The sequence below is a fragment of the Triticum aestivum genome, chromosome 1B, assembly GCF_018294505.1.
Source record: "Triticum aestivum cultivar Chinese Spring chromosome 1B, IWGSC CS RefSeq v2.1, whole genome shotgun sequence".
NCBI classification, from domain to species: domain Eukaryota; kingdom Viridiplantae; phylum Streptophyta; class Magnoliopsida; order Poales; family Poaceae; genus Triticum; species Triticum aestivum.
Window position 1 is genome coordinate 222,059,890 of NC_057795.1, and position 18,272 is coordinate 222,078,161.

Here is an 18,272-nt window from a genome sequence, read left to right on the forward strand (position 1 = left end):
TTACTCATTCGAGGACATCCACTTGTAGCTTTGATTGTTTGGCTCTTTCTCTTTTGCCAAGTGGATGGACAAGAATGCCTAAGAACCTTCTCTAGCTATCTATGCTTTTCTCATCTCAAACTCTATTCATGCTACATCACAAAGTTTGATCAAGTCAGATTCGAACCACTCTGTGTGAGGAGCACTCAGAGTCCACGATTCGTCATAGACTTAAACTTCCAAAACCTCTTTGTGCATTTCGGTATGACCAAGTCATCCATTTCGGTCACACCGAGTTGCACTAACCGCTTGCAATTCTGCATCTCGGTGCCACCGAGTTATTCCACTCAGTCACACCAACAGGGTCGGGATATATATACCCACGGGTGAGATTTTGGAAATTTCTTCAAAACCCCTCAGCCCGTGCATATCCTGCTCTGCCTCCTCGGGTATCCGGATCGCCTCCTCGCCGCTAGTGACCTCCCACCGCTGGTTTCTGTCGCCATCAATGGGAATCTGCTCCGCCGTTGCCACCGTAGGGAACACCCGCCGAACTAGGGTTTGTGTTCGACCCCTTGTGCTTTCTTTTTACCTCTGATTGTTAGCACGAGGTCAATGCCATGATTGTCGGTGTCAAAGCCGGCGGATCTCGGGTAGGGGGCCCTGAACTATGCGTCTAAGGCTAATGGTAACAGGAGGCGGGGGACACAATGTTTACCCAGGTTCGGGGCCTCTCTATGGAGGTAATACCCTACTTCTTGCTTGATTGATCTTGATGATATGAGTATTACAAGAGTTGATCTACCACGAGATCATAGAGGCTAACCCTAGAAGCTAGCCTATGATTATGATTGTTGTTGGCCTACGGACTAAACCCTTCGGTTTATATAGACACCGGAGGGGGTAGGGTTACACAGAGTCGGTTACAGAGGAGGAAATCCATATATCCGAATAGCCAAGTTTGCCTTCCACGCAAAGGAGAGTCCCATCCGGACGAAGTCTTCAATCTTGTATCTTCATAGTCCAACAGTCCGGCACAAGTACATAGTCCGGCTGTCCGAGGACCCCCTAATCCAGGACTCCCTCAGTAGCCCCTAAACCAGGCTTCAATGACGATGAGTCCGGCGCGTAGATTATCTTCGGCATTGCAAGGCAGGTTCCTTCTCCGAATAGTCCATATAAGATTTTAAACACAAGGATCGTGTCCGGCTCTGCAAAACAATTTCCACATACCACCGTAGAGATCACAATATTCCACAAATCTAATCTGTTGACAACTTTTCATAGCGTGACATCACGCTGCGGCCTGGTCATTATTCGAACCGTTTTTCTCAACCTACTACCGCACATGTCGCGAGGCGGTTTTAGTGGCACGTCCTGTCGAAGCAGAGATCATGTCCCCTTATCACGGGATTCTCATCAATACGGGTGTGGGTAACCCAACCGCACCATCAACACGGCGCTTGGGGAATAAGCGAGTTTATCGGGCAAGTGGGGAGGCGCAGGATCCCTGCTGCCTTTATAAGGAGATAAGGACTCCCCTTTTTTACCCACGCCTTCTCCTTCCTCTGCTCATCCATTCTCTCTCACTTGAGCTCCAGTGCCCAAGCATTTGTCTTCTCCGCCCACAAAAGCCCTACGAAAATGTCCGGATCCGGAGCAGGAGGCAAGTGGATGGCCTCTACCGTCCAGGAGAAGGATATCAACAAGCTTCGGGAGGTCGAGTATCTGGCCAAGAAAATCAGCCATCGTCTCCCGACGGCGGGACAGATCGTCCCAACTCCGGAGCCCCACGAGAGGGTTGTATTCCTCCCTCACTTTGTCTGCGGGCTAGGTGAAAGTGCAACTATCCCTAGGTGGTTTTGGTAATTCATAACAACATATAGCTCATTGAGCTAATGCTATTCCAAGACTATTATTTCAGGAAAGCTCAATGAATGGCATGGCATGGATGATGAAAGTGGATCCCTCAAAGTACTAATGACAAAGGATTGGCTCAAGCTCAAAAGCTCAAGACTCTTCATTTTACATTTTAGTGATCCAAGATCACATTGAGTCTATAGGAAAAGCCAATACTATCAAGGAGGGATGAGGTATTGCTTAATGAGCCTCTTGCTTCATGTGCTTGGTGATATGCTCCAAAAACCCTCAACTACTTTCTCACATCCACAAATGACCTAAACCTAAAGCCAAAATCGGTCACACCGATTCTTTCTATCCGGCGCCACCGAGTTCTAATGTCATAGCCACTGCCACAAACCCTAGGCAAATCGGTCCTACCGATAGGGATCTCGGTCTCACCGAGATGGGATTGTAATCTCTCTGTTTCCCTTCGTAACGTTTCGGTCTAACCGAAGTGAGCGATCGGTCCCACCGAGATTGCAATGTAAACTCTCTGTTTCCCTTTTGTAACATTTCGGTCTCACCGAAAAGAGCAAATCGGTCCCACCGAGTTTACCTGACCAACTCTCTGGAAAGCTTATTACCAAAATCGGTCTCACCGAGTTTGTGTGATCGGTCTTACCAAGATTACGTTATGCCCTAACCCTAACCGAATCGGTCTTACCGAGTTGCATGTCGGTCCCACCGAAAATCCTAACGGTCACTAGGTTTACTAAATCGGTCCGACCGAGTCTGTTGAATCGGTCCCACCGAGTTTGGTAAATTGTGTGTAACGGTTAGATTTTGTGTGGAGGCTATATATACCCCTCCACCTCCTCTTCATTCGTGGAGAGAGCCATCAGAACAAACCTACACTTCCAACTTACCATTTCTGAGAGAGAACTACCTACTCATGTGTTGAGGCCAAGATATTCCATTCCTACCATATGAATCTTGATCTCTAGCCTTCCCCAAGTTGCTTTCCACTCAAATCTTCTTTCCACCAGATCCAAATCCTATGAGAGAGAGTTGAGTGTTGGGGAGACTATCATTTGAAGCACAAGAGCAAGGAGTTCATCATCAACGCACCATTTGTTACTTCTTGGAGAGTGGTGTCTCCTAGATTGGCTAGGTGTCACTTGGGAGCCTCCGACAAGATTGTGGAGTTGAACCAAGGAGTTTGTAAGGGCAAGGAGATCGCCTACTTCGTGAAGATCTACCGCTAGTGAGGCAAGTCCTTCGTGGGCGACGGCCATGGTGGGATAGACAAGGTTGCTTCTTCGTGGACCCTTCGTGGGTGGAGCCCTCCGTGGACTCGCGCAACCGTTACCCTTCGTGGGTTGAAGTCTCCATCAACGTGGATGTACGATAGCACCACCTATCGGAACCACGCCAAAAACATCCGTGTCTCCAATTGCGTTTGAATCCTCCAAACCCTTCCCTTTACTTTCTTGCAAGTTGCATGCTTTAATTTCCGCTGCCTATATACTCTTTGCATGCTTGCTTGAATTGTGTGATGATTGCTTGACTTGTCCTAAGATAGCTAAAATCTGCCAAACTCTAAAATTGGGAAAAGGTTAAGTTTTTAATTGGTCAAGTAGTCTAATCACCCCCCCTCTAGACATACTTCAAGGTCCTACAAGTGGTATCAGAGCTTTGGTCTCCATTTGCTTTGATTTCCATAGCTTTTGGTGGTCATAGCCTTGGTTTCACAACCTAGGAGAGTATGGCGTCTAGTGAGGGAAATTATCACCGTAGAGGTCCTTACTTTGATGGTACTAATTTTGCTAGTTGGAAGCATAAGATGAAAATGCATATTCTCGGACATAACCCCGCCGTTTGGGCAATTATTTGTATTGGCTTGCAAGGTGAATTCTTTGATGGGAGAGAGCCGAACCGTGAAGCTAATGCGGAAGAATTGAAGATGCTGCAATACAACGCTCAAGCTTGTGATATCATCTTCAACGGATTGTGCCCCGAAGAATTCAACAAAATCAGCCGTCTTGAGAATGCAAAGGAAATTTGGGATACTTTGATTGATATGCATGAAGGTACCGACTCCGTCAAGGAATCCAAGTTGGATGTGCTCCAAAGTCAGCTTGACAAGTTCAAAATGAAGGATGGTGAAGGTGTCGCTGAAATGTACTCTAGGCTTGCACTTATCACAAATGAGATTGCCGGCTTAGGGAGTGAAGAGATGACCGACAGATTCATCATCAAGAAGATCCTAAGAGCATTGGATGGAAAGTATGATACCGTGTGCACATTGATCCAAATGATGCCAAACTACAAAGATCTCAAGCCAACGGAAGTCATTGGAAGAATTGTTGCTCATGAGATGTCACTTAAGGATAAGGAGGAACTTCACAACAAGTCAAGTGGTGCTTACAAAGCCTCAAGTGAAGCCCCCACATCATCAAGTGAGAAACAAACCTTCAATGAAGAATTGAGCTTAATGGTGAAGAACTTCAACAAATTCTACAAGAGTAGAAGCAAAGAAAGAAGCTCCAAGTCAAGGTCTTACAATGACAAAAGATCTTCTAGTCGAGAGCGAAATTGCTACAATTGTGGGAGACCCGGACACTATTCCAATGAGTGTACGGCACCCTACAAAAGAAGAGAAGATTCTCCAAAAAGAAGAAGCAAAAGAGAAGAATCACCACCGAGAGAGAGGAGGAGTAGAGATGATCGTTATGAACGAAGACCCTCACGGAGAAGCAAGGATTCGGAAAGGAAGGACAAGTCATCAAGGAGCTACACAAAACGAAGACATCAAGCTCATGTTGGTGAATGGGTATCCGGCTCCGACTCCGACAATCACTCCGAGAGAAGCTATCACTCCGACTCCGAATATACTCAAGATGAAGGTGTTGCCGGTCTAGCACTTGTGTCAACCAACTCCTACGACATATTTGATTCACCAAATGAAGGAATTGGAAGATGCTTCATGGCCAAAGGTCCAAAGGTAACACATCCTGAGTATGTTGATTTCAATAGTGATGAAGATGACTTACTTGTGGATGATGATTTACTTGTTGACAACTCTAGTGATGAATACTATGATGAAACGTCAATTAATCATGCTAATCAAGATAAAACGAATGACAATGATAAGGAGAAGATTGAGCTTCTAACTAAAGAACTAAACACTCTTAAGTTAGCTCATGAAACTATCTTCGAAGATCATCGAGAACTTTTAAGGGCTCATGAGAAGTTACGCTTTGAAAAGCTCAATCTTGAGCAAGAGCATGAGTTCTTAAAAGCAATCAATGATGATCTCCGTAAGAAAAGTTCTTCTTACATTGCCAAGCGTTTACTCTTATCTACTTACATGCCTCAAGTCAAGTCTAGTAACAAGTACAAGAAAGATCCTTCCTCTAGTAGTAACAATAATAATGTCAAATCCAATATTGTTGCTTCTAGTAGTTCTCTTGATTCCACTAATGATTCTCTTAGCCAAGTTACACTTGAGCAAGAAAATAGCTTATTGAAGGGAATTATAGAGAAAGGTGTTTACAAGAGCCTTGCCGGGAGTAAGCAATTCGAGGAAATTGTACGCAAGCAAGGAAGGCACCGGAAGAATCAAGGTGTTGGTTTTGAACGAAAGTTCAATGCCAATGGAGTTGAGTGGGAAGAAGATCAATACCCCAAGACGAAGTTTGTTCCTCAACAAGAGAAGTATGATCCTACTTCCTTCAAAGGAACACAAGCACAAGATGATCTTCCACCACAAGACCACAAGAACAAAGGCAAGGACAAGCTTCAAGAAGAGATTGATGCATTTGAAGAAGCACCTAAGGCCTCGGTCAAGTGGGTTCCCAAGACTACGTCAAGTTCTACTTCATCAAGTACAACTACAACTCCAAGGATTCCCATCAAGATGATGTGGATCCCGAAGAAGAAGAACTAGAGAGTTCTTGAGGGTGACTCCGCCAACATTCTTCACTCATATCATTTTGGCAACGAACAAGTGCAATCAACTTTCACATCTTGCACTAGTTCAAGGAGTCACAAACCCTCATGTTGGTAAGGCAAGGGACAAGGTAACCTAATGATTTCATGGACATCATCTTGTGTGTGCTTCACTCTATGTCTATGGATATTCTTGTTTGTTCCTTGTGGGACTAACCCATGTAGGTAAGTTGAAAGTGCAACTCACTCCAAAGGATTGCTCCAAATGATCTACATCAACATTGAGCATCCACATCTTCAACACCTACATGAAGTCATCATCGACAAAACCCAAGGTTAGTTCATCCCTCTAAAAGGGGATCTCACATCTAGGGGGAGCTTAACTCTAAGAATTGAGTCAAAGCAACTCTAATGGTGTGAACACATCAATGCATTATGTAAAAGTGGTAACCCCACTTGAGCTTAAACGATGAGTATGACCTATGATCAAATGTTTTCATTTGACTCCTAAGTCAATATACTCATATATAGATGACCTAGTCATCGCCAATTGTTTGATAGATGCTAGAATTGGTTGTGCATGTTTTGCCACATATTTCATTTGCCATCTTATTGTGTGAGCATGTTGGTGCATATTTTACTCATTCAAGGACATCCACTTGTTGTTTTGAGTGATTGGCTTCCTTTTCTTTTTGCCAAGTGGATGGACAAGAATGCCTAAGAACCTTCTCTAGCTATCTATGCTTTTCTCGTCTCAAACTCTATTCATGCTACATCACAAAATTTGATCAAGTCAGATTCGAACCACTCTGTGTGAGGAGCACTCGGAGTCCCCGATTCGTCATAGACTTAAACTTCCAAAACTTCTTTGTGATTCTCGGTCTGACCGATTCCTCCATTTCGGTCCTACCGAGATCACTAAGTCGATCTAGGTTTTCAATCTCGGTGCAACCGATTTGAACTTTTCGGTCACACCGAGTTGCTGTAACTGTACACAGTTATGCATCTCGGTGCCACCGAGTTGTTCCACTCGGTCACACCGACAGGGTCGGGCTATATATAGTCACGGGCAAAAATTTGGAAATTTCTCCGAACCTCTTCGCCCGCGCAATAGCTCGCTCTGCCATCAGGGTCTCCGGATCGTCTCCTCGTCGCCAGCCGCCTCCTGTCGCTGGTCTCCGCCGCCGTCAACGGATTTCACCCCCGCCGTTGCCGCCGTAGCGAGTTCATCGCCAAGCTAGGGTATGGACTCGATCACAGTGCTATCCTCGTCCGATTCCTAGCACATTGTGTTCTTAATGATTCTTGCCACGATTGAAACACTCCTATCCAGTCAATGCAATCCTTAGATTAGATGAGATTCGAAAATTTAGGGTTAGGTTTCCGCCGAAACCATCTCGGACCCACCGAGTTGAAAAACTCGGTCCCACCGATTTGGCTAACGCCATTGCACTAGTAACTCTCGGTCTGACCGAGAATTGCTAATCGGTGAGACCGATTTTAGGACTTTGTGAAACCCTAGCAGTCTCGGTGCCACCGAACTGTGACTCGGTCCAACCGAGTTCATCAGTTTAGGTTCCAAAACTGCTTCGGTATCACCGAGTTTGAAAATCGGTTGATCCGAAATGCTTTCTGTGGAAAACTAAAACTGAATTTTTGAATCATTCTTTTGCAAAAATCTCTGCATTTTGTGATGCTCATCCACTCTATCTCATCTATAACTCTTCACAGGGTCAGCAGTCAGTGATTTGCAGCATGTCAGACCAAAGTGATAGTCAGAACAGGTCAGAAGAGCACAATCACATGAGTGAGGGCACTAGTCCCTCTAGCACTTCAGATGAAGGCAGCAGGAGCACCCCAAGCAATCTGCCTAAAGCTGCCACCAGGACAAGGAAGAAGAGAACCTCAGATTCTGAGGATGAGGATTATAGAGCAGAAGAGGATGAGGCTACCTCCAAGAAGGTAGTGCTCAAAAAGGAGTATGCCTCAGCACAGAACACTAAACCTGGACTCAATAGGAAGGTTCCTGCCAAGAGGACACCTATGCTGAAGGTCAGAGGATCTACTCAAGTGCCTGAAAAGACTGAACCCAAAGAGGCACCTGCAAAGAGAGTCACAACTTCCAAACCCAAGAAAGTTCCCACTGGAGAAACTATGAAGTTTACCATTGAATCAGAAGATGAAGCTGCTGCTCAGGATAAGAAGAAGAAGAGAGCCAGAACCACTACTGCCCAGGTTCTTGGAAATCCCTCAATGAGGAGAGACTCTGAAGAGGTTGTTGCACCTGCACCCAAGGCACAAAAGCTGATGGGTGATGCTATTAGATCAGGGGCTGCAACATCAAAGCCCAAGGAAGCACCCAATGCTGCCCCCAAGCCCAAGCTTGCACCAAAGAGGAATACCAGGAGTATTCCAGCTGCTGAGAAGAACAAGGCCCCAGTGCCTGAAGTTGCTGATGAGGAAGATGAAGAAGGACAAGTCCTGAGGAAGCTCAAGCCCAAGATACCAGACCATAATGATGCCCATCCTGTGGCTGAGGACATGAAGATCAGAAGAGACTCAGGGTTGAGGCTATGGAGGATGACAGATCCATATGCCACAAGGAGAAGAACTGCTGTTGATTACAGGTTCCATACAAAGGAACAACAGGACTTCTATGAGACAATCTTGTTGGACAAGAAGCCCATAGTGTGTGATATGAGGTGGGTCGACTGGACCTACATGAAAGAAAATGAAGAACACTATCCTGGAGTGCAAGACAGTTTTGTTGCTTGTGGAGTTGCAGATTTTGTTGGGCAAAAGCTCACCAACTGGAATGATGAACTCATTATGCAATTCTACTCCACATCACACTTCTATCCAGATGGGAGGATAGTTTGGATGTCTGAAGGTACAAGGTACCAGTCAACCTTTGAGGAGTGGGAAAAACTGATCAATGCCCCAAAGGAAAGTGAAGATGACTTGGATGTCTATGCCAAGAAGAAGATGGACCACAATTCCATGGCACACATGTACAAGGAGATCCCAGACAAAGCTATTGAGACACATAAGTTTGGGTCAGTCCACTTTCTTCTGTCAGGGCTGCCAACAATCAACTGGATCCTAAGGCACACTCTGTTGCCTAAGTCTGGTGACCACAACATGATTAGAGGGCATGCAATCAACATGTTGCATTTGTTTGATGTGCCACAGAAATTCAAGGTCATGAGCCTTATGGTTGAGACCATTAAGAGGACTGCAGCAGACCAAAAGAGAAGTTGTGGATATGCCCCTCAGATTCTGGAGTTGATTAACTCAAAGATGGGGACGGGAAAATATCTATTGGATAAGGAACATTTTCCTCTCTATCCAGACTTTGAGGACAATCAGGTTGTCATGAATGAGAATGAACCATCATCAGTACAAGCTCAAGAGAAGAAGGAGAAGGCAAGGAAAGAGAAGGCTGCCAAGATGCCAACTCAAGAGGAGGCATCTGAGTACTTTTTGAAGAACAAGCAGGAGCAGCTTGGTTACTTGATAGCATCAACTCTGAGGATTGAGAAGGGATTGGCCACCCTAACTCAAAATCAGGAGAGCTTGGAAAGAATCATGGAACAAAAAATCTATGATCTAGATGTCAAAGTAACTGAGATTCAGTTAGTTGTGGAGCAGCTACAGGATGACATGCAGGAGAGGAAGGGCAAGACTACCACTAATGTATTTGCCAGAGTGCCTAGAGCTCAGAGGTCAGCTGCAGTGCCTGTGACAGACACCAGAGCCACATCATCTGCACCAGCTACAGCTCCCACAGCTCCAGTGCAACCAGCTCCAGCACCAACTCCTCCAGCTCCATCCACTTCAACTGAAGCCTTCGTCCAAGGAGCCATCTCTACACCACCACCTGAAGATCAAGCCTGAGAGTCGATCTAGCACTATGCATTTTCTATGAACTTTTTGGTAACTTGTTGCCAAAGGGGGAGAAAAATGTATAGATCATAGGCTTCGAGAGAGAGAGAGAGTGTTGCTTTTGTTCTCTCTTGCTTTGGTGGTTAAACTTTGTTTGCTTTTGATTGCTTGAGATACTATGCTGTTTTTGTGAGACATTGATGATCATGTGTTTGATCATAAGCTACACTTATGCATGTTTGATGATATTATCTTACCTATCCTTATGTGATCATTCACTTTGCTTGGTGATGAGTGCATGTATTCAATCTTTATCATTTTGAGCGCTCCACCAAGATGTATGTGACATGGAAGAGTAACCCATGAGCCTAATTCCTTGTGCATTTGCAGTCCAAAGCAAATCTTAAACTATGCACAAATTTAGGGGGAGCTCTTGCTTATCACATACTTCTCAAAGCGACGATGTTTTTCAATCTTATTATCATTTGTCGAAGCTTTGATCTATATGTTGTCATCAATTACCAAAAAGGGGGAGATTGAAAGTGCAACTATCCCTAGGTGGTTTTGGTAATTCATAACAACATATAGCTCATTGAGCTAATGCTATTCCAAGACTATTATTTCAGGAAAGCTCAATGAATGGCATGGCATGGATGATGAAAGTGGATCCCTCAAAATACTAATGACAAAGGATTGGCTCAAGCTCAAAAGCTCAAGACTCTTCATTTTACATTTTAGTGATCCAAGATCACATTGAGTCTATAGGAAAAGCCAATACTATCAAGGAGGGATGAGGTGTTGCTTAATGAGCCTCTTGCTCATGTGCTTGGTGATATGCTCCAAAAACCCTCAACTACTTTCTCACATCCACAAATGACCTAAACCTAAAGCCAAAATCGGTCACACCGATTCTTTCTATCCGGTGCCACCGAGTTCTAATGTCATTGCCACTGCCACAAACCCTAGGCAAATCAGTCCTACCGATAGGGATCTCGGTCTCACCGAGATGGTATTGTAATCTCTCTGTTTCCCTTCGTAACGTTTCGGTCTAACCGAAGTGAGCGATTGGTCACACAGAGATTGCAATGTAAACTCTCTGTTTCCCTTTTGTAACATTTTGGTCTCATCGAAAAGAGCAAATCGGTCCCACCGAGTTTACCTGACCAACTCTCTGGAAAGCTTATTACCAAAATCGGTCTCACCGAGTTTGAGCGATCGGTCTTACCGAGATTACGTTATGCCCTAACCCTAACCGAATCGGTCTTACCGAGTTGCATGTCGGTCCCACCGAAAATCCTAACGGTCACTAGGTTTACTAAATCGGTCTGACCGAGTCTGTTGAATCGGTCCCACCGAGTTTGGTAAATTGTATGTAATGGTTAGATTTTGTGTGGAGGCTATATAGACCCCTCCACCTCCTCTTCATTCGTGGAGAGAGCCATCAGAACAAACCTACACTTCCAACTTACCATTTCTGAGAGAGAACCACCTACTCATGTGTTGAGGCCAAGATATTCCATTCCTACCATATGAATCTTGATCTCTAGCCTTCCCCAAGTTGCTTTCCACTCAAATCTTCTTTCCACCAGATCCAAATCCTATGAGAGAGAGTTGAGTGTTGGGGAGACTATCATTTGAAGCACAAGAGCAAGGAGTTCATCATCAACGCACCATTTGTTACTTCTTGGAGAGTGGTGTCTCCTAGATTGGCTAGGTGTCACTTGGGAGCCTCCGACAAGATTGTGGAGTTGAACCAAGGAGTTTGTAAGGGCAAGGAGATCGCCTACTTCGTGAAGATCTACCGCTAGTGAGGCAAGTCCTTCGTGGGCGACGGCCATGGTGGGATAGACAAGGTTGCTTCTTCGTGGACCCTTCGTGGGTGGAGCCCTCCGTGGACTCGCGCAACCGTTACCCTTCGTGGGTTGAAGTCTCCATCAACGTGGATGTACGATAGCACCACCTATCGGAACCACGCCAAAAACATCCGTGTCTCCAATTGCGTTTGAATCCTCCAAACCCTTTCCTTTACTTTCTTGCAAGTTGCATGCTTTAATTTCCGCTGCCTATATACTCTTTGCATACTTGCTTGAATTGTGTGATGATTGCTTGACTTGTCCCAAGATAGCTAAAATCTGCCAAACTCTAAAATTGGGAAAAGGTTAAGTTTTTAATTGGTCAAGTAGACTAATCACCCCCCCCCTCTAGACATACTTCAAGGTCCTACACTAGGGTTTCCCCTCCACCAATTCGTTCACGGCATCATGTATTACCACGGGATCGATTTTCACGATCTATCCCCCAATTCTTTCCTCAACATCTCGACATTCATCGTCGTGTGTGAGGCCTTCCTCCGCATCTCGCCACACTTCGGCTTATGGTTGAAAATCTTTAATGTGAGGCCCAAGGTAGTGAGCGGCAAGCACGCCGAGTGCGGAGGTGCCATGGTGAGCAAGATGCCCAACATCACATGGCCATCAGGTACTTTCAATGATTCCGTCAAGGGGTGGCAACAACAGTGGTTCTACGTCACTGAGCCGCGTGGCACAGAATGGGCAGTAGCTCCCGAATTCCGATCCGGAGCTCCCCTGCGGCTTACGTCCTGGCCCAAGAAGGGCCTGAACTGGTCTTCGCCCGACGAGTTTTCGGTGCTCCAGACGCGCGTCAAGGATATGAAAGACAAGAATATCAAACTTGTCAATGTAGTCCAGGTGATGTTAGTTCGCCGGATTCTTCCGTGTCAACACTTGGCCTGCAATTTGTGGGAATTCGACCCGGCCAAGCACCAGACCCTGTGGGAGCTCTTTGGCTCTTCGCACAAAGACATCTGGAAGGTTCTCTTCAAGTCCGGCAAATCATGGCGGGACTCAGCCGAGGATCGCGGGTATCAACTGTCCCGCCCTGCAAGCTCGATAAGTCATTGTATGTTGGCAAGTTACATGTTTTATTTGCATAACCCAAGGGAAATGCTTAATGTGTTTTCCCCCAACTCTCCTACGGCTGGACGAAGAAGGCGGGGCGGATCTACTATCTGGCCCCACTGCCAGAAGAACCGGCCGGCCCACTTCTAACGAAGATGCTGGTCCCGGCACCTTACAAGGCGCCGAAGAAGAAGGCCGAGAAGAAGGCCAAAGAGACCAGGGGCGGCCTTCGTCACCGTGGTGCTTTGGACACAATATCCAAGGACTCTGATGCCCGCTCTTCGCCTGGAGAGGACGAGGAAGAGGAGGAAAACCAATCCCCAGTGAGGGGAAGAAAGAAAAGGATGGCCTCCACATCCTTAGAGGCTGAATCACCTAAGAAGGGCAAAACTCCCCTTCCGGAGGAGTCCACTGCCGCTGCCGACAGCAGCCCGGAGTGGGATCCTAGGGCCATCCCCTGGTGAACTCGTGAGTATAAAATCCGAACACGCTTGCGCATCCACACTCACTGCGGCATGATGTTTTAATCATTGAGCCATACTTTTTTGCAGTCCGGTGAGGTCCCGCACCAAACAATCCTCATCGAAGGATTTACTGGGCTCGGATGCTATGGACAGTGGGACACTCCCGAGGGGCCCTTCCCCAAAACATGTGAACGACACTGAGGTATCGTCCCAGAGGGACCCAGGCCAAGGAGGGGGGGGAGATTGTCAAGGCGGCGCCAGGAGGTCGAACTTCAGGGGCCGGACACACGGAAGAAAAGGCTCCCATGGACGTCGATGACGAGGGCTATCTCGAATTCGGCCCCCAGCCGGACACAATTCCGGAGACCGATACGGCTCTAGAATCAGGTAGACAGCCTCCCTCGGCTGGAGGGGGTGCGCCTGTTCCACCGGAAACCTCTGTCCAACTAGAGGTGCCGGGTATTTTATTGGTGGCGCTGAAGAGCGCCTCCATCATTGAAGAACACCGTGCCCTTATGGGTGCGGTGATTGAGAAGATTCAGTCCGCTGAGAGTGGACTGAATGAAGCCAGCATCAGCCTTATAACGGGCTTTGAGGTATGTTTTGTGAGGTTTCAAAGAGTGTCATAGAATAGGTAGTAGCCCCTGATACACTGTTCGGTGAAAAAAAAGGAACCGGACAGAGGATCAAATGTATGTTCGCAGGAGACTTACTTTATGGCATCTCTCCCTCTCTCTTTTTTTGTAAGCAGGCGTTTGTAGTGACTCCCGCCTCTCATACTGCAAAAGTCTCTGGACTGAAGCAGAGTCTGGAGTGGGCCGGAGAAGAACTCGGCCGAGTGAAGAAGCAGGCGGAGGATAACCAAGGTATGCAAAAAACCTTGCTCACGTTCAGCGCGCATGAATAATTTAGTATGATAAAAATATGTTCATGATGTGCTCTAGGGGCGATGACCAAAGTTGAGGCTCTTAAGAAGGCTGTGGCCGAGGCCGAGAAAAAGGCAGCCGCAGAGCAGGCTCTTCATGAGAAGCACAAGGCCAGGGTTATTGAAGCTGAGCAAGAGCTCCAAGAAGCTGTGAAGAAATGTGAGACCTTGGAGCAGAGTTTAACGGAGAAAGAGTCCAAACTCACCCAGGCTCATCAAGCCACACGCGATGCCCGGGGGTAAGCCAGAGGCGCCCTGTAGGAAATCTAGGAGGCGAGGAAGATCGCGGCGGGTAAGGCTTTGGCTATGCAAAGAAAGTATTTGAGTAGAAAATTACATTGCTAATTTGAATTCGGATTTCTCCAGCGGTATTTGCGGAGCTGCCACGCAGCATATCTGATGTCGCATAGTTCTATCGATCTGAAGAAAGGAGCACTGCAGAGAAATTCTTCTGGTCGCAGTATCTGGTGCCGGTGTATCCAGTGCCATTTGCCGATCTGCTGAAGCAGCTAATCGAACTGCATAAGGCGGCCGAAGTAGCCATGAAGGATTTAATTATCCGGCTATGGCCCGCCGAGCTGATTCCAAGCAGCTACTTCGGGCTCGTGAAGAGGCTTGTGAGTGCGTGCCCTCGACTTGAAGTCATCAAGCGGTCGGTCTGTATGGAGGGTGCGCGAATGGCCTTCACCCGTGCAAAGGTGCACTGGGCGAAGATGGATGCTGAAAAGCTGATGACCGAGGGACCGCCGGAGGGGAAGGAGCACCGCAAGCCCGAGTTATATTATGATAGTGTCCTGAAAGGATCCCGCCTTGTGGTGGAGCAATGCACCAAGGACATTATATTTCCATGAATACAGTCATGTTGTCCTTTGTAATGTTGAAAAAGGTCATTTCCATTATTTATTGCCTGTTATTTGAAAGATTTTCCTCCTGCGCGGTCGTTTTATATATTAATCCTGAGAGTTGGCCAGTCGTCGGCTTCTGCCCCCACGTAGGAAGTACGGGCGTGTTCGGGATAAACCTGAGCACTCTTTATCCCAGTTTTGGGTCCTTGAAGGAGGTGCTCAGCGCAACAAACCAGGCAATCAGACTATAAAGCTTTATCACTCTCATTTAGCCATCGGAGTTTGACAAAAGGAAGGTAGGCGCAGCCCCTGGTGTTCAGCGCAACGAACCAGGCAATCGGACTATAAGACCGCACGAGGGGCTCTATAAGCACCTGATCGTAAGAAAAAGCCGATCCATCACACGCTGCATTAGTTATCGCATAATGCGGAAGAAATCCTTAAAGATTTTACAACCTCTCGAATAGCTGACCAGCTCTCGCCATATCATGACAGTCAGTTTTCGGCTTTCTCTACTGAGGCGCTCCTCCGGAAGAATCGGGATACAATCGCAGTAGTTCTCCCTGTGCCGCCTTAGCCGATATAGCGGAACGTAAGGCAGCAAAACATGGGAGCCAGGCAAACCCAACTATTGACCTAAGACATGATTCAGAGCTCATGCATATAATGCTATAAGTCCGGGGTGTCGAACGACCGTGAAGGTGTTCGGACTTTATTGCCGTATTGTGGGTACAATGAAGCCCCTGGCATATTAAGGCATATCGTGGTGTACGGATGCCATTTGATAAAGAGTGTCTATAAGAAACAACAATAGATAAGCATCATATAAAGCCACATGTTTTAATTGAATAACACGTCAATGCGTATGAGTACAGGTAATGTTATAAAAAGAAATATGACTTCGGAACCTGCTGAGACCAGGCGGGAGGAGGCTGTGTGCGGATCCGGAGTATAATCGGATGGTCATCGAGGGAATATCTAAGGATTCCCTTACGCTTTCGAGCTGTTTCCATGTCACCAGTCCTGGCCTACGCAAAAGTGAACCTGCAAAGAAAATGCAGGAAAGGTTTGTGTGCCACGGAGCGGTTGAGGCGCAATGTGTGGCCTATCCTAGCTTTGCCTTCGTTTACAGCCGGAGTGTTTTAATTGAGCTCCGGACGAGCCGGGCTATCCTTCCACAAAGTAGTTCAGACTCCATTGATGGTGTTCGGGAGCTTGGTCATCGACTCGAGGTTCGATTGAAAGATGCCGCTCGCTGCTTCTACTATTAAGGCGACAGTATACTCTTCGGCACAGAGGGGGAGTTCGGCCTTGCCATTAACTGTTATGAAACCACGCGGACCGGGCATCTTTAGCTTATAGTAGGCATAATGTGGCACCACATTGAATCGAGCAAACGCAGTTCGTCCGAGAAGTGCATGATAATTACTGCGAAAAGGGACGATGTCAAAGATTAACTCTTCGGTACGATAATTGTCCGATGATCCGAAGACTACCTCCAGGGTGATGAAGCCTGTACAACGGGCCTCCACAACTGGTATATCACCTTTGAAGGTGGTTTTAGTGGGCTTGATTATCGAAAGATCAATGCCCATCTTGCGCATTGTGTCCTGATATAGCAGGTTTAGACTGTTGCCTCCGTCCATAAGGACTCGTGTGAGGTGGAATCCGTCAATTATTGGGTCAAGGACTAGTGCGGTTGAATTGCCCTGATTGGTATTGGCTGGACGATCCTTATGGTCGAAGGTGATCCACCATAGTTTATATTGTGGGGCGGCTGGCTCCGTTAAGTCCACATCCCTAAGAGTGCACATCCGTTCCGGCTTGGGAATGCGGGTGGTGTTTATCATGTTCACCGTTTTGATTTGTGGGGCAAATTTCTTTTGCCCTCCTGTGTTTGGTGATCGGGGCTCCTCGTTGTCATCGTTGCTTTGAGACCCCTTCTCCTTGTTTTCGGCACCTGACCTGCCGGCTTGTTTGAAGATCCAACATTCTCTGTTGGTATGATTGGTTGGTGTTCCTGGGGTGCCATGAATTTGGCATGGACGGTCGAGAATGCGGTCCAGACTGGACGGGCCCAGATTGTTCTTTTTGAATGCCTTTTTCCGCTGACCGGACTTAGAGCCACTGAATCCGGCATTGACGGTCGTGCCTTTGGCGTTATCGCCATTATTGCGACACTTGTGTTTGTTGCGTCGGGGCTTGCTGTTGCTATCGCTGGCCTTTGATGTGCCAGGATTGCTTGCTGTGCTGTTGCTACGAGCCAACCAGCTATCCTCGCCCGCACAAAAGCGGGTCATGAGTGTCGTGAGGGCTGCCATGGACTTCGGCTTTTCTTGGTCGAGATGTCGGGCAAGCCACTCATCATGGATGTTATGCTTAAAGGCCGCTAGGGCTTCGGCATCCGGACAGTCGACAATTTGGTTCTTTTTAGTTAGGAACCGAGTCCAGAATTTCCTAGCTGACTCTCCAGGCTGTTGGGTTATGTGACTTAAATCATCAGCATCCGGTGGTCGCACATAAGTGCCCTGGAAGTTATCCAGGAATGCGTCTACTAGGTTCTCCCAACTTCCAATGGAGTTTGCCAGCAAACTATTCAGCCAATGCTGAGCCGGTCCCTTGAGTTTTAGTGGGAGGTATTTGATGGCGTGCAGATCATCCCCGCGGGCCATGTGAATGTGAAGAAAGAAATCTTCTATCCATACAGCGGGGTCTATGGTCCCATCGTAGGGCTCGATATTCACGGGCTTAAACCCTTCTGGGAATTCATGATCCATTACTTCGTCAGTGAAGCATAGGGGGTGTGCGGCGCCTCTATGCCGGACTACATCCCGACGCAGTTCAAATGAGTCTATTCTGTTGTATTCGGCCCGGCCGGATTTGTATTTAGTATATCCGGCGTGACGGTCATCATCACGCGTTGGGGCGCGCCCCCGTGATCCGTAGATCGATCTTGACTGTCCTGCTTTGTTTTCCAATTTGTCTCGCAGGTCATGCGTGTAGCCCCGGGTCTTCGTGTCTTGTTTGGCGACGGGGTGCGGGCTGATGCGCCACTTTGTCTTGGCCACGAGGTGGCCGGTCAGCCGCATCCTGCACTGGTAGTGTAGGCTCTAGTGCCTCCTCCTCGAGTTAAGGTAACAACCTACGCTTTGGGTAACTTTTGGTTGGGCGCTCGAGTCCGTATTCCTCGGCTGCCAGGACCTCAGTCCATCTATCAGTTAGCAGATCTTGATCAGCTTGAAGCTACTGCCGCTTTTTCTTCAAGCTTTTTGCAGTGGCTATAAGCCGGCGCTTGAAGCGCTCCTGCTCGACGGGATCCTCAGGCACGATGAATTCTTCATCGCTGAGGCTCACCTCGTCTTCGGAGAGGGGCATGTAATTGTCATCCTCCGATTCTCCATCCATTGCCTGTTCCTTAGGGCTAGCTTGCCCATCCTCCCGCCCGGCTTGTTCGAACCTTGGC